Below are 16674 nucleotides of genomic sequence, written 5' to 3'. Positions count from 1 at the left end.
GCCACTAACAGTTTGACTTAAAGGGTGATTTACACAACCTGAATATTAATCTTGTTATACCTATACAGAGACACTATGAATGTACCATGTGGAGTATCTAGTAATAGTTAGGATTTTACATTAATTTCAAGACAAATGGTTCGAATTCTGGCCTTGCGCTTATGCAGACCAAATTTATGACTACCACCACTACTACAAAAGCATTGGCTTTTCATTGTGACAACCAATTACTTAGATCACCATTCAGGAACAGTTTGTTTAATCCTTTCCTCACTGAGCACATCTATAACCATGATCAGAAGTGTACAGTAGAAGCAGCACACTATCTTCATCCAATGGACTCGGAACACCACAAAAGCAACACCTCAGTAAGCTGTCCACTCATGGCTAACACATCTAAGCTTATCAGGAAGCTAGGATTTGAAATTATGACAGTTTGCCTAGAAAAAGTCCATTGCTTAATAAGCCTCTTTGACAGCCACCATTTGGCTTACCACCACCACTGCTACTTACTACATATTACTTGCACACTTGGTACACTTGTGCACATATCAACTCTGACTAAATGTGCAATTCAGTGTCTATATTATCTGACATATAACCCCCAAGTCACCAGAAGCTTGGACCCCGCATCGCCGCTTGCGGCTATATTGTCTATTTGTTTTTCTTCTTTTTCTGCCCTAAAAGTGTGTGGATCTCAGAAACCATACCCTCCACATCACCTATACTTATACTATACTACTTATACTATACTATACTCATACCAAGTCTGAATAAATGTGCACTATCTGACATATACCCCCCAAGTCACCGGAAGCTTGGACCCCGCATCGCCGCTTGCGGCTATATTTATTCATTATTATTATTTATGGAAATAATGTTTTGCCCTATAACATTAGATTTTCAAACGTGTCTATTAGAGACAGGGGAGGGGAGAAAATGTAACAAACAGTAACAGCATGTATCTTTGGTAAATAGTCTCCAGTAAAACAACAAGAAGAAGTACTGTAGGTCTACTGGAGATTCATGGTCAACATTAAAAAGACGGGCAAGTTGAAAGTAATGTTAGCAAAGTGCTTGAATGTTCTGATAGAGAACAGTCAAATTGGTGTCTGGTTATAGTTCTATGGTGTGAATACTGTCAAAGAATGTTAGCTGACATTGTTTTGTTCACAAGATAGCTAGCTAGCTCAGAGATTAACAGCTAGCTAGCTGGGAAATTACTGGCTCATGTTATATCTCTGAGCAAACTATAGTTTGCGTACACATTTGGCAGCTAACAAGCTAACTGATGCACCTTTAAAGTAATGTTAGTCACTGTTTCCTGTTCTGATATAATTGAGCGTTATGGTATATTTACAGTACATTTATGAGCTGTTAACACATTGAGTGCCACAGCGCTTCAGTAAAATTGTCTGGAGCCTGTGCCAGATTCACTTCCATTCAGTTGAAAACAGCTATAGAATTTTTTCTATTAGGGCTATATTGACAGGGCTGGACTTTAATGAAACATTGAACACTCCTGCTTCTTCCAAAGAAGAAATTTTGTTTCTAGACAGTTCCATTATGAAATGACAGCCTCTGAAAAAAGTGCACTTTCAAGGGTTTTCTGCCGTTTTTTTTTACTTTTCAAGATATAGTAACTTTTATGAATACCTTTTGCACTCTAATTTCGAGCACATTCACTGACTCTGGCTGGTGTTTTCTGATGTGGTGGCGTGGTGTGGTTTCTGTGCAGCCTGCGTGCCTCAGTTGCTGCAGACAGAGCAATCTATACGGCTCTGGCTGAAGCATGCATCGGTTTCCCCTTTGATCACGTCTTTCCCTGCTGTCTCCTGCACAAAGTAAAGGATCTGAGGTGGGTGGCGCAGCTCCCGTGTCGATGTTTAAGGTGGCGCCGTGTGATCCCTTGAAGGGATTCATGCTCACTGGCTAGGTACGACCTTAAACAGCAGAATTATGGAATAATATGAATTATGATTTTAGGACGTCCACAGACGTCCTTGGCACTCCTCGTTACATTTTTTTAGGACGTCCAGAGACGTCCTTGGCACTCAATGTGTTAATTGAAGCATTGGAACTGTCGTGGAAATCTGTTTTTCCATAGATACAATATTTCTCTGGGGTCCACCCGCTATGCCGACCACCCGCAATGCCGACCTTAGGCTTAGGCGTGGGGGTGGGATAGGTTAGGGTCAGGGTTAGGGTCTGGGGGAGGTTAGGTTTAGGCGTGGGGGGTGGGAGAGGTTAGGTTTAGGGTTAGGGTCTGGGGGAGGTTAGGTTTAGGCGCTGGGGGAGGTTATGTTTAGGCGTGGGGACTGGGAGAGCTTAGCTCCAGCCGGTCCACACCGACACGCTGCACGCCGCCTCGCTCAGCTGGTTCTGCTTGTGGGCTATCGGCATTGTGGCCTGTCAGCACTGCGGCCTGTCGGCACATAGATGCGGCACCATTTCTCTAAGAAAATAGCCAGGTGAGAGAGTAAGGTCAAAAGTTACCTAACTGCATTGCCCACAGAAAGTCATTATTCAATTAGAATAATGTTATAAATTAATATGGATAATTTGGTATGTTTGCCTTTTGGTTGACAGAACAAAGAGTGAGAGAGTAGGATGGAATTGGTACAGAGAGAGAGAGAGAGCAAGAACCAGGTGAGAAAGTGGACAGTTAGTCAAGTATGCACATAACTAAGCAGTGTATATTGATATACTGTTATCGTTATTATTTTCGCATGTGAGCTTTGCTTTGCCTCGGTCCCTACTAATGTTGAGACCAAAACTATGCCCTTGTTTTCAGGCGATGTCTTTCAGAACATGCGACTCTGCTATCATGTCATCGTGAGATGAGATGACAAGGGGAAGTTCTTTGTGACGACGAGCCTACATAATTATAATGGACTAGTAGTTAGTGTCAATAGTCAAGCATGTCTTCAATCGTAATCATGAACTGGGAACTCTTGTTTGTGACCTATATGTCTTAGTAAGCTCATCAGCAACCTTCAACTTGTGTGATAGATAAATATCCTTCCGGCCTTTATTTTCCTTGGAAACTTCCACCCATTCAGGTAGGAAGTTGAGACGGTGATCCTTGAATCGAGTTGAGTGTGGCTCTCTATCTTGCCATGGATGACCTTGATCACTCATAAGCTTTTGATACATCTTGCGTAGCTCTGAGAGCTTGAATACACTCTTGTCCGAATGTTCCATCAGGGCTATAATCTCAGCACAGATGATGGTATCGAAGGGTGGATGTGCAGGACTCACAAAATCACATTGCTGAGCAGCGGAGTCTTGCAAACGTACATAACACTGGTGGTGATAAAAGGCATCAGCCCGCATGCGCATCAGATGCTGTGGCAACTAGTCTGCCAAGTAAATGAAAGTTTTTGTTGGTCTTCGCCCAACTCTTTAGATTGTCTTCTACGACATTGTAGTACCTTGTGGAGGTTAGCTTGGTCCACACCCTCACAGATTATACAACACTTGATGTTTCCCCGATGTGGAAAATCCCCAGAATGACCTCAGTTTCATGGGACTAGGGACAGCTTCTTCTGCACTAGGGCCAGCTTCTTTGTTATGCTTCTCTCTCCCCTGTTTAACCTGAGAACTATTACAATAACTCCTGCATATGTGATACACAGCCTTATGCGATTTAAGAGTTGCTGCAATGCCTGAACCATCATTCAACTGACTAATTGTGACGTTACAAGGAAAATCATTGCTATTGATAGCATTGAAGAATCCCTCTCAAGAGATACAAGTCCCTCTTCCTTAGGAGTTTGCAAGGCTTCTCCAGGTTTGTCCATTTGACAAAGACAACAGAGTTCCCAGTTCATAATTTCGATTGAAGACATGCTTGACTATTGACACTAGCTACTAGTCCATTATAACTATGTAGGCTCGTCGTCACAAAGAACTTCCCCTTGTCATCTCGTCCCACGATGACATGATAGCAGGCTGAGTCGCAGGTTCCTGAAAACAAGGGCATAGTTTTGGTCTCAACATTAGTAGGGACCGAGGCAAAGCAAAGCGCACATGCGAAAATAATAGCGATAACAGTATATCAATATATATACTGCTTAGTTATGTGCATACTTGACTAACTGTCCACTTTCTCACCTGGTTCTTGCTCTCTCTCTCTGTGCCAATTCCATCCTGCTCTCTCTCCTTCTCTCTCACTCTTTGTTCTGTCAACCAAAAGGCAAACATACCAAATTATCCATATTAATCTCCGAGCTAGCTATCTGATAATCTCTGAGCTAGCTAGCTAGCTATATCTTGTGAACAAAACAATGTCAGCTAACATTCTTTGACAGTATTCACACCATAGAACTATAACTAGACACCAATTTGACTATGTTCTCTATCAGAACATTCAAGCACTTTGCTAACATTACTTTCAACTTGCCTGTCTTTTTAATGTTGACCATGAATCTCCAGTAGACCTACAGTACTTCTTCTTCTTGTTTTACTGGCGACTGTTACTGTTTGTCACGTTTTGTCCCCTCCCCTGTCTGTAATAGACACATTTAAATCTAACATTATAGGGCAAAACATTATTTCAGAAAATAATAATAATGAATAAATATAAAGAAGTTGGATTTAACCCCAAAACGACCTATATGCTAGTGACCTTGAGGAGTAAGCATCAAATAATGAGATGTCAAACTAATGTGACATACAGCTTATAATGAGAAATACTTTTTTGGAGGTAGAATCTGCGATGACGCACCAGAAACACTGGATTTTACCCCAAAATTACCTTTATGCTAACTTTGAGGGGTAAACTTGACCTCAACTAATTGAAATAAGATCAGAATCAGATTCTACGACCCAGAAAACCCCTAAAAAGTGGTATCATTTATGATTCTATCCATTTTCGTTTTTTTGGGTGGTGGCCATATTGGATTTTGCAAATATGGCGGCCCCGTGGGGCGCCTATCTTGGCGCCCGGCAAAATTTGATTAAGTATGGTATGGACAACATCTGTGGCAAATTTGGTGCTTTTGGAAGAATCTGAACCAAAATATCCCCAAGGCCCGCCACTATTATTTTTTAAGTTGAAATAAACCTTGCCTTTGGGTTAGTCACGCAATTTATTCTCTTAAACTTTATTCCTTCCCAGCCTATCTGAATTCTGTTGTATTGATACAGTGCATAGAAGTTATGGCAAACTAACACCGTTTAGTTTTGCAATCTCAAACTCAAAATGTATAGTAATATTGTGTTAGTTGAAGGTGTGTCGCTGATGTAATCGGTTACAGCTCGAAGTGGCGCTGGGGTCTTGAAATTTATTGGAGGGGTCTTGAAAAAGTCTTGTATCACCCAGTCAGCCCTGCCCCGCTTCTACAGCGTGGTTGGCTGCCGTGCTGTATTCGACATGGCCCCTCCTTCCCTCGCTGCCGTCTGTCGCTCACCACCTTGCAAAGCATGCTGGGATACCTGGCGTAAGGACATCGCAAACGACAAGACGAGAGGAAGGGCCAAAATCTAAATAGACCAATTGAAGACGGAAATTCAGCAAGGCAGCCAACCAAGCTGCAGCAGCGGGGCAGGGCTTGACAGGGCGAGTGCGAGTACATCGCTCATCACTCTTGTTGGTGTGCAGGGGGTCAGACTCTGCTGTAACGTATTCCAGGTGGAGGGGGCAGAGTAGGAGAGCGCATTTATACCACGCTCAGTACGGACTTACTTGAATAAGCTCAAATGATGAGGATTTTCAGTCCAAGTTTGATGCACTTTTTCCGGGGGGTGCACAGCCCCGCAAAGCTCCCGCATTTGTTTATTTTAATTATGGATCATAATACAATGCAATTCCAAATGCACTTTATTTTAAAAGTAGCCACACAGTGAGAAAAAAGAATGTGAGAAAAAATAAATCATGTATTGGGGGAAAAAGTGATGCATCGATTCAAGATGCATCGAAATGCATCGATAATCGTTTTATAATCAAATCATAGCCCTCTGAATCGAATCGAATCGTGAGGTGTCTAGAGATTCCCACCCCTACAAATATAGCACAAAGGCATTTTCAAAAATCTTTTTTTTCTCTCACAATGGCTTACTTCTATTCATGTGCTGATACAATCGTTTGAGAGTGAAACTGCAGTCTACTGAACATAATGGCATTCCATTGACTTTTAATAGCATTTCATTGACTTCATCATGGGTCATTCACTGTAGGTAAACAGGTGTGCTCTGAGCAGCACTCTGAGTATGACCCCGTCTGTCCCAGCGCAGGGTGCGCACGCAGTCTGCGGAGCTCCGCCTCTTTTTGCCCGCATGGAGTATGTCCCGGGCTTAATACACAAAGCTCTATGTAAGTGTCTATTGTCATTGTTTCATGTCCTCTTTAATATTCCTCCTCTTCTCAGTGTGACAGAGAAAATGTGTGTGACTCTCAGCCTTCTAGCAGATTTTGCCTCTCCATACCTGAGAGAGTCCAGTCTCCAGTGTGGATCCTCCAGTCCAGCAGAGAGCAGCGACACTCCTGAGGCTCCTGGATGATTGTAGCTCAGGTCCAGCTTTCTCAGATGGGAGGGGTTGGAGCTCAGAGCTGAGGCCAGAGAAGCACAACCTTCCCCTGTGAGCAGACAGCCTGACAGCCTGCACACGCACACACATGCACGCACGCACGCACACACACACACACACACACACACACACACACACACAGGTAAGTACATATATGATAATATGGTAATTGGATTACTAAATGTGACTTTGATTACATGAACCATATTGACTGCCCCCTATGACTATCATATTGATTTCTACCGTATTGCCCAGGCCCATTATAGTGTGTTCTGCTCTCTCTTCTCCCCCTCCCTCCCCTGTTCTCTCCCCCCTCTCTCTCCCTTCCCCCATTCCCTCCCCTTCTCTCCTTCTCTCCCCCTCCCCCTCTCTCCCTCCCTAATAAAATATTGTCCATTCTCTTCATTGATAGTGCTTAGCTAAACTTAGACATATTGGCTGGGTTTCCCAAAAGCTTCTTAGCGCTAAGAAGCTTCTTTAACCCTTCTTAAGGCCCCCTTAAGAAGCAAATGCGTTTCCCAATTGCTTCTTAACCTAAGATGATCTTTCGTTATGAAGGCATGCGTTTCCCAAAAGCTTCTTAGCGCTAAGAAGCTTCTTTAACCCTTCTTAAGGCCCCCTTAAGAAGCAAATGCGTTTCCCAATTGCTTCTTAGCCTAAAATTATCTTCCGTTAAGAAGGCTGCGTTTCCCAAAAGCTTCTTAGCGCTAAGAAGGTTTTGTAAGAAGGGTCTGGGGCATTCTTAACACCTTATTAACACATTCACTGCCAACAGTTTATCCAATACAGTAGGTAGCTTCTGCCAATGGTTTTTTTTTAGGATTCTGGCTCATCTTTCAAGAGCCGAGGATTATTTTCTGCTAGGACTTTGTGAACACAAAATATCTCAAAATAACTAATAGAATGTGTGCTTTCTCTGTCTAAAAGAGTTCGTTTTTGTTATGTTCTGTTATGTAGGCATTAGCAGTTGAATACAGCATGGTTTCAGCGTCTGAGAAGAAAAGCTGAGATAAATGCATTTTTGTGAAATTCGATAGAACAGGCAGAACAGTCACTTTAACCATTTATTTTTGGCATCAGTGAGACATCAGACATCTAAACAATAGTTCTGAACAGTAATTTCCTCCAATATAACAGCACCCCCACAGCACCCCGCAAACTCCTCCCTCCGTGGGTGTGTCTCTGGTGGCTCTGCAGCGTGTGTCACAGGCGAGTCTCTGCTGCCTGTCTGTGCTGCCTGGCGGCCGCTCGTCGGGCAAGTCTGGATCGGGCTCGCTCGTTTCTGGGGTTTCGCTTGTGAGCTGGGATGAAGCTGCGTGCGATTCTGGGCTTTCTGCTGCGTGTTTCAAAGTGTGTTGCACCCAGAGTCTATTTTTGGAATCCCCCACCGTTGTGCCCCAGCTCCCAGCGCGAAAGCGTTTTCGCCAAACCATTCTCATGAGAATGGTTTCCTCACGCTTTTTCCTGCTGTTTTTACTTGACTTTCTCTAATCTGGAGAGCACTGTCGCCACTTAATGGGTCGGTAAAATAGGTTATACACATTCAATAGCTCCCATATTTTTATAGGAGATGTAAGAGGGTTTGATCCACGTCCCACCGTCAAATTTTTTTTTTTTTTTTTTTTTGACGAGTTAACTCGTCGACGGCAGTCAACGGTTGGTTTCTGTTTGACGAGTTAACTCGTCGACGGCAGTGAACGTGTTAATGACGAAACACTGGCAGATCCAGCCGCGTCAGGCAAAAGGAGATACTTGTGTCCACTGTTCCTCTTGTGTTTTTCCCTTTTTCCTTTCTTTCATGCACCCTTTAGTGTTTAAAATTAGGGAACACTTGAAAATCTCTAGCTTCCAGAAATTGATTTGATGACTAATTCAGAGCCACCTTTAATAATAACCACCATTGTTTATTTAAACTTGAGGATCTCCTCGCATGCAATTGCAATTTCTGTTAATTGAATTTCATTTTTTAATGTTATCAAATCAATTAGTAAATTGGAGATGACTAGTCAAAGTGAATCTATGCATTCTCCAATCAACTACATTAATCTTCCAGGCATTTCTACTAGAATTGAGTCTCTTTTATAACCGTAGCAAACAAAATGGGGCCTAAAAGAAGCACATATACCACACACTACTTCCCACACAGAGGTTGTGATCTATAAAACAAACTTGATGGGAGAATGTGCGCACCTGTGCGTTAACTTTGATCCATGCACATTTTGGAGACAGTGGAAACAGCGGGTGGCAAAGCTAAAATAAAGCAAACAAGCAAATCATTTCCAGGCCGACTCCACATCAACTTACAATTATAATAATAGCCTATAATTATTGTTGGAAGAATGTCTAGGCTACAACTAAACAGTGTATTTGTTGCTTTATTAGTTCCAAAGCCGATCTGCTGTGAATTAGTCTCTTAGCTTAGGTGAAACTAAAGACCAGAAAGACCTTGTTTGTTTCACACTAACTCATTCCCCTCTCTCCTTCAGCTGCCCTGCATTCAACTGATTAGGGGAGCATTAGTGATTTTTCTAAACCAATCACAGTTGGCCACATCTTCCCATTCAGCCAATCTCAGCCTTAGCGGCAACCTTTAAGAACTCTTCTCATACACAGTCTGCTGTTATTTCAGTGTGATTGCTGCAACCCTCCTCCACCCCATTCTCCTACTGGGCTCTCATCTATCAAACTTTGTGTAGAATCCCTACTAAATCCATGACTAACCTGTCCAGTGACTATCTACTCCATCCAATCTGTGTTTCACCACCCAGTATATCGTCTTGCAAAGGTATCCCACACAGACGTAGTTATGTAAACGACAAAACGGTTAAAAAGTAAACAAGACAACTTATGCAAATAATCTGCACCAACCCTGACACATCTTTAAGTCCAGCGCCCCCAGTGGTTTAGTGGCAAAGAGAAGTCAGTGAGAAGTGCGCACAGGCGCACGGGAAAGATATGTAGCCTATGGGTTGTAAAAAATATGTTTTGAATTATATCTCCTGTGTCAATAAAGTCTGTTTTTGCCGTTCACACCTCCCCGCCTCAAGTCATTGGAAATGTTTAGAACTTGGAACGATCATATTCTACCAGTCAACACTGGAATCCTCTCTTCTTCTTTTTATCTTTGTGATTAATGATTTAAATCCATGTGGTCATGAATGGGCTGTTAATGGTAATTTACGGTATTTATGTATTTATTTCCTGTCTATATGAATAGTTCATTTGAAAAACAGATTTAAATCCATTCTTAAAATTAGCCCAATAGACAACACGCTGATACGCCATAGCCTATGAAAGTGAAAAGGATTGGGTGAAAGTTGTAGGCCTAATTGTGATCTACAACAACAACAAATATTAAAAGTAAAATACAATACAAATATATAAATAAAATGTAATCATAGACCCAATAAAAGGCAAGATAAACAAACCCCTCATAGGCTATATATTGCTTGCACATTTCCTGTGTTCTCGGACTTGTAGGGAGATGCTACTGTTTTATCCACAAAACTGCATGTCAATGTAATTCAATCATGAGAGACTAGTAGAAAGTTTAACAAGTCTTTAATGATACAACAAATTAATTTTGGCGTATGACTCTATGATATGATGACGCTCTCCTGAGATGATGAGGGCGTCGTCAGTGAAGAATAGGATAGGAAATCCCCCATAGGGAATTCTTCAATCAGGAGTCATGACGATGGTGGTGGTCAGGGGAGGAGGTGGGGCAAAAACTGCTTCAGGATGATGAACAGCAACTGAGAATGACATATATGTCACATACACAGCACATAGCAAACAGAGTACAAAACATGGACCCTGATATACTACGCTGATTAGGTGATTGGGATCAGCTGGAGAGGAATGGTTTGGGCTGATTGGTTATTGCCACATGTGTGGCAAACTGTGAATGGGTGAGGAGACCGCATCAGAGAAAGTGGGCGAGCCCAACAATGAATGGGTTATACAACCTCAAAGAAAGGGGGCGTGCACTGTGATATGACGTGAACTGGGCGTTAACACGTTCACTGCCATTGACGAGATATCTCGTCTTAAAAAATCCAACGGTTGACTGCCAATGACGAGATATCTCGTCTTAAAAAAAAAAAAAAAAAATTTGACGGTGGGACGTGGATCCAAGCTCCCTACGTCTCCTATAAAAAAATGGGAGCCACTGAACGTGTACAATCCATTCCACCGACCCACTAAGTGGCGACAGTGCTCTCCAGACTATTGAAAGCCGAGCCAAAACTGCAGAAACGAACGAGCCTCATTCTCATACTGTAGGCGAAAACGCGTTCGCGCTGGTGCACAACATCGGTGGCGCACAATGGTGGGGGGTTCCAAAAATAGATTGGGTGCAAAACACACTTTGAAACACGCAGCATAAAGCCTAGAATCGCACAAAGCTTCATCAAAGCTCTCAAACCCAAGAAACGAGCAAGCCCCATCCAGACTCGCCGACGAGGGGGCCGCCAGGGAGGGAGGCTGCTCAGACAGGCAGGAGAAACTCGCTTGTGACAAACGCTGCTGAAAGCCACCAGAGACACGCCCACGGAGGGAGGAGTTTGAATGAGAGGGGGGTTTCCTGCTGTTATGGAGGAAATTACTGTTCAAAACTATTGTTTAGATGTCTGACGTCTTACTGATGCCAAAAATGAATGGTTAAAGTGACTGTTCTGCCTGTTTGATTGAATTTCACAAAACTGCGAATATCTCAGCTTTCTGTCTCAGACGCTGAAACCATGCTGTACTCAACGGCTAATATCTACATAACTACTAACTCTTCAAACTAACTCTTTTAGACAGAGAAAGCACACATTCTATTAGTACTTTTGAGATATTTTGTGTTCACAAAGTCCAAGCAGAAAATAATCCTCGGCTCTTGTAAAATGAGCCAGAATCCTCAAAAAACGGCTTGGCAGAAGCTACCTACAGTAAAAAAAAAAACGTCTGGCAGTGAATGTGTTAAGTAGTCTTCATTATTGAAAATAGTCCAAGACATTATTAAAAAGAAGGAAGAAATAGGCATCAAATAACATGTCGGTGATGTCAGGTTATGGACGTGATCGCGATGGCATGCATGTGAGTGTCAAAATGCGACATTTACACTTCAAGTTGTACTCTTTGATTGAATGGTGATAAGAACATATTGACGCACATAATTAGCGAGAATTTTTAATAGCAGAAATCAGTTAAGATTAGGCAGAGAATCCATGGTTAATCACAGGCAGGTTGCCTGTGTCTGCGCATTTCGAGCAGCGAGAGGAGAGGCACACTGACTGAGAAGTGAATACAGTGATTATACATGATTTTTAAGGTGCAATGTTATACCTAATACACATGACATTCTGAATATCAGATCAAATCCCTTTTTTCCCCTCCATCTCCAAATTGGACCACTTTTTTATTTTTTCCTCGCGCTCACTGCGTTCACCGCAGCCAGTTGGCACAAGTTGGCACTCTCTCGACATTTTCTTTTGAATTGATAATCCGGCTCATTATGCTGCTGTAACTTCATGTGGTGATTTGCATTGACCATAGGATTTCAGCATGCAGGGGACGGGATATGGGGCAGATCCCCGTGTGTAATATCACTGTGGCAGCTGCTGGTAATGGGGAATTCGATTCGATTCGATTTTAAATCGATTTCAGACGGCAGCCTGTCTTTATTGTCACATGAACACACTACAACACATGCATGCGGCCACTACACACACTCATGCTGACGGTGGCCGGTGAAATATGTCCTCTGCATTTGACCCATCCAGGCTTGTCCTTTCCTCCAGGGGGCAGGCCAGGAGCAGTGGTCGCTATTTCTTTCCAGCGCCCGGGGACCTTCATTGGACCATCATTGGACCAACTTCAGATGTTGTCGTCACTGGTCGGATGACGATCTTCTGCATGTTTTTAGTGGGGGGTTAGGTACGGAGGAACCCCCTGGGGGGTACGGGGAGAACATGCAAACTCCACACAGAAAGGCCCTTTCGACGAGATAGCCCACCTGGGCAGTAGGCACTGAAGATATGGGGGGGCCACAACTCCAGTGCCCACAGCGTCCCAGGTGGGAATCGAACCCAGGACCTTTGAGCTGTGAGGCGACAGCGCTTACCACTGCACCACCATACCCCTCGTGCAGGTACTGGAATTGCGTGCAGGTGTACGTGCAGTGACTGATAGGTTAGTCTTTTTTTTCCAACACAGTACACAGGAATCCTAGTATGGATTCTACGCAAGGTTTGATAGATGAGACCCCTGGTCTGAGTGTTATGTCTGAAGAATGGGCGGACCACGACGTGCTGTAACAGCACTGCTGTTTAATGCTTTATTAACAACGGCTGCTGGTGGTACAGGCTTAAAGTCTCATGCTGCCTAGACGCTAGCAGGCTCAAACTGTTACTCTCCACAGTCCGACGTAACTTACGGTACTGTCGTAACACTCTTAAAGGGCCAGTCCCACTGACGTGGCCAACACGTTCTCACTCCGACCACGTAGCATATTGACGCTTTGTCCCGTCCCTTATGCGCCACTTGTTACTAACATGGTACCCTTGAGCGACCCATGAAACGACTTGGGCTTTCCGACTAAACTCAATGCAAACCCATAGAAGATGCAAGATGTAGTCCGAGAAAACACTTCCTCTTTTCACTGCATGAAGCAACAGGTTAACAGTGTCCTGACTGAGCTATTATTAGAATGGGTGCAGAAGGCCACATGCAGCCACAATCAACTGATGCTGAAAGTTACAGTAGCTGATTACAGTAGCTACGAGTCCAACCAGGTTAATTAATATTAAAGTGGATCACCACGCCAGGAGTATTTGTGCTTGAATAAAAAGGGTTTATTCAAGTTAAGGTTAAAAAAGATGATTTGTGTTATTATGTTGTGTTTAAATGTATGCCATGTGAATGTTTGATAATTGTATTGAGATTGTATTTGTGCTGTGCTACGCTATATGCTCTAATTAAAAAGCAACTATTTTGCGCCAATCTGATGTCATCTCTCTTATTTGAACGAAGGTCCATCTATTAAGGAATAGTAGACTCTTCTCGTGATGTAAAAATACTAGGAACATTTGGTTTAGCCTGACGGGTCACCTCTTTTAAGGTTACTCTGGAGGCCTTTTGTAATGACAAGCTTAAACGACCACTTGACAGGGAAGGTGTATTAAAACATCATCAGGTTAAGCGAGAATTGTCATCTCAAGGGGAAAACTTTAACACGACCTTAACCAGTGCAGATTAACACATAGTTAGAATTAATTCCAACACCCACAACATCAGTCAAGTGCTAGAGAGAGCCACCGTTAACTTGAGTGATCTCCCCAAGGGGGCGTAGGCCACTGCTTCCGAAGGGGGGAAATACAGCAGGTCGGACTCAAGGATTTTAGAAGGTGGTTAGCAGTTGGACGAATCTCTCTACCCCGCGGGTTACTAGTGAGCTAGGCATTTTATACCGTAGCAGATGTCCATAAGAAAAATGACCAGCGGATAGGCTAGCTATAGAAGAAAGAGGTGTAACTCGCGTCGATATGCTGTACGGCATATCGAGCATTATTAACATGGCGCCCAACAGGTTTCGAACCTACAAGAGACGGCTCGTACGTTGCACCGCTGTGAAATTGCCGTGTTTTTCTCTGATTTTCTGGACCACCGGGCGGTACCGGAGTTGGGTCATGGATTTGTGGAAGACAAGAGACGACACCAGCAGGAGTGCCAGAGTGGCCAGGCGGCAGAGTTCGGGCCAGGAGGGGAAGTTTGAGATCATATAAACTTTCTAGCAGGCTGACAATATAGCCTGACAAAACCCCAGGGAGAACGGTCTCGTTTATCTAGTACTTTTGGGGGAGATAAAGGAGCGGGACAGACTGGGTTTGCAACCAGTCTCCTTTTGGGCCGGGATTCCGGCAGGGTGGTCTAAGAGCCATAAGCAAGGTCGTTCGAATTCTAGAAAGCCAGGCCTAGAAGCGGAAGAGCTATGGCCACCAGACCCTTTGCGGTTGTACCTGTGATGCCAGGGGCACCCCCAATTTTTGAGAAAGATGTACTGCGGCTTCTTGAGGAATTGAAGATAACGGAGAGCGATGTTCAGAAGTGTCACAAGGACGAGAGTATAGTTATTATAAGTCCAGAAGGGAGTGAGTATGACGTCATGTTAATTGGAGGCCCTAACATGGGGGCAGAAGAGATGAAAGAGGAAGAGAGACGCGAGAGCTGGCTGCGGTGGTGGATAGCGTGTGTGGAGGAACCGTGGGGCAGCGATGTCGCGGTTAGGGAGGGGGATTGGGCCCCCCCGAACCTAGCCGCGAACAGGCGGCGGCGGGCCTGCAAAGGTCTGAGGGCACGTTAAATCTTTCTATAGTGCTGGGGAGAGGACTGAAGGGCCCCCGTGTCTTGAAGTATGAATGAACATACTGCCGTGGTACCGTCTAGTCGGCGTGTTTGTCGCATGTAGGTGTGTTGGCAACACGTGGTACGTGGATGACAGTCCACACCTAGCAGAGGGGACTTCTGTGCAGTGGTTGACTTGGAGTCCCTGCGGAGTCACTCTGTGAACAGGCAAGGCTGATGAAAATGGTCAAAGTTTCTATACCCATAGCAAGGTGGGATAGGGATCAGACCGGCTTCCAACCGGGTGGCCAATCACCACTACGGGATCCGCCTTAGAGGTGGGTTGGCGGTCGCTATCGATCTGGGTCATCGGCCGGTCGGGTCGCATATGGCAGTAAGACCATGTTTGTGGAGTGTATGAGTTAACATGGCCGCCGCGCTCGGCTCAATGTACAGTCAGGCCACTACAAGCCAAAAGCGAATGAGTTAGTAGGCAAGTAGTGCTCCTGTGATCGGGTTTTTTGAAAAGAAAACACCGGGAAGCAGGAGGCTGAGGTTGGTTAGGTGGGGTTGTCGAGGCAGCACACTTGAGTCAGCTTCAGTGGAACGGGGTCTAGCCTGGGACTGCACCCTGAGAGGGAGGTCTAAAGGACTCAAGCGGTTGGTAAGCCCAGGGGCGGATTATGACAGTTACATCGAACTAGCTGCAAAAGAGACAGGCAGGCAGTTCCGACAAGTCCACAATGTGGACTTTTCAGCCAGAGGGCGCTTGCCGTCGGATGACAACTTGAGCACCGAGGTGGGCAGGAAAGACGTTGACAGGATGGAGGGGGCAGAGACTGAGTCTACGCCTTCGCTGCCTTCCTCAGAGGTGCTGGAGAGCACCTCACCCCTGGAGCCGAGTGGTTCCCCGACTGCAGGGTGTCCTCAGGATGCCACAGCCCCAGTCGGGTGTGAGCCTCTCGGGCAGGAGCACAATTCTGCTCCAGGTGTGGCAACCAATCAGGTCACAGCGACGCTACCAGGGCGCAGTCAGCGGGGGCGGAGGAGGCAGCCGGTAGATTCTGACCTGTTTGAACAGCCGTCATTGGCCGGTCCCGTATCGTCAACAACAGGAATGGGGTATTGTAAGGTTAGCTGGGGAGACAGCAGCGAGGGGAGCCATGAGGAAGGTGGTCTCCAGGGTAAGGAGGAGGAGCAACAGCCACCTCCACACGAGGGACGACGTGTGGGCTTTTCTCCAAGTCAGTCATGGTCAAGTCCGAAAACATCGAACCCAAAACGGAGTAGTGGTCGGCTGCTGCCCTTAGAGGGTTCGGATGGGAAGGAGCGAGCAGCAGACCAGGAGGGGGAGCCCCCATGGACTGCTGGCCGGGCCCAGAGACAGGACCCGAACTTTTGGCCCAGGTGCGCAGCACCGTTTAAGGCATTAAAAATTACAGCCTATTGGGGAGGAGCCAAAAAGCCCCCTGAGAGTTATGACCCTCTGAAGGTTTCGATACGCCTTGCGCGGAATACAGACTGGGGCCCTCTTAAGACAAGTGATAAGAGGGGCGTCTACGTTCCGGATTGCGGCCAGCCGGTGGTGAAAACCCCACTCTCTTGGAGACCATGGTTGGGTCAAGCCGCTGATGGCTATCAGCCTTCATACACATATGGAGAGCTGTGTTCTATCGCCAACATGCCGCCATATCATCGACTGGCGGATGCGCGGAATCTGTCTGACAGGTTCCGCAGGAGCTATTTAGAAGTGGCTTATAGTTTTTTGCTGCAGAAGGTCAAGCCTGACGTGGTAAAAATACTGGCGGAACACAA

Source organism: Poromitra crassiceps, assembly GCF_964638095.1.
Source record: "Poromitra crassiceps genome assembly, chromosome: 17".
In the NCBI taxonomy this organism is placed as follows: Eukaryota; Metazoa; Chordata; class Actinopteri; order Beryciformes; family Melamphaidae; genus Poromitra; species Poromitra crassiceps.
Note: the sequence above shows the minus strand (reverse complement) of the source record.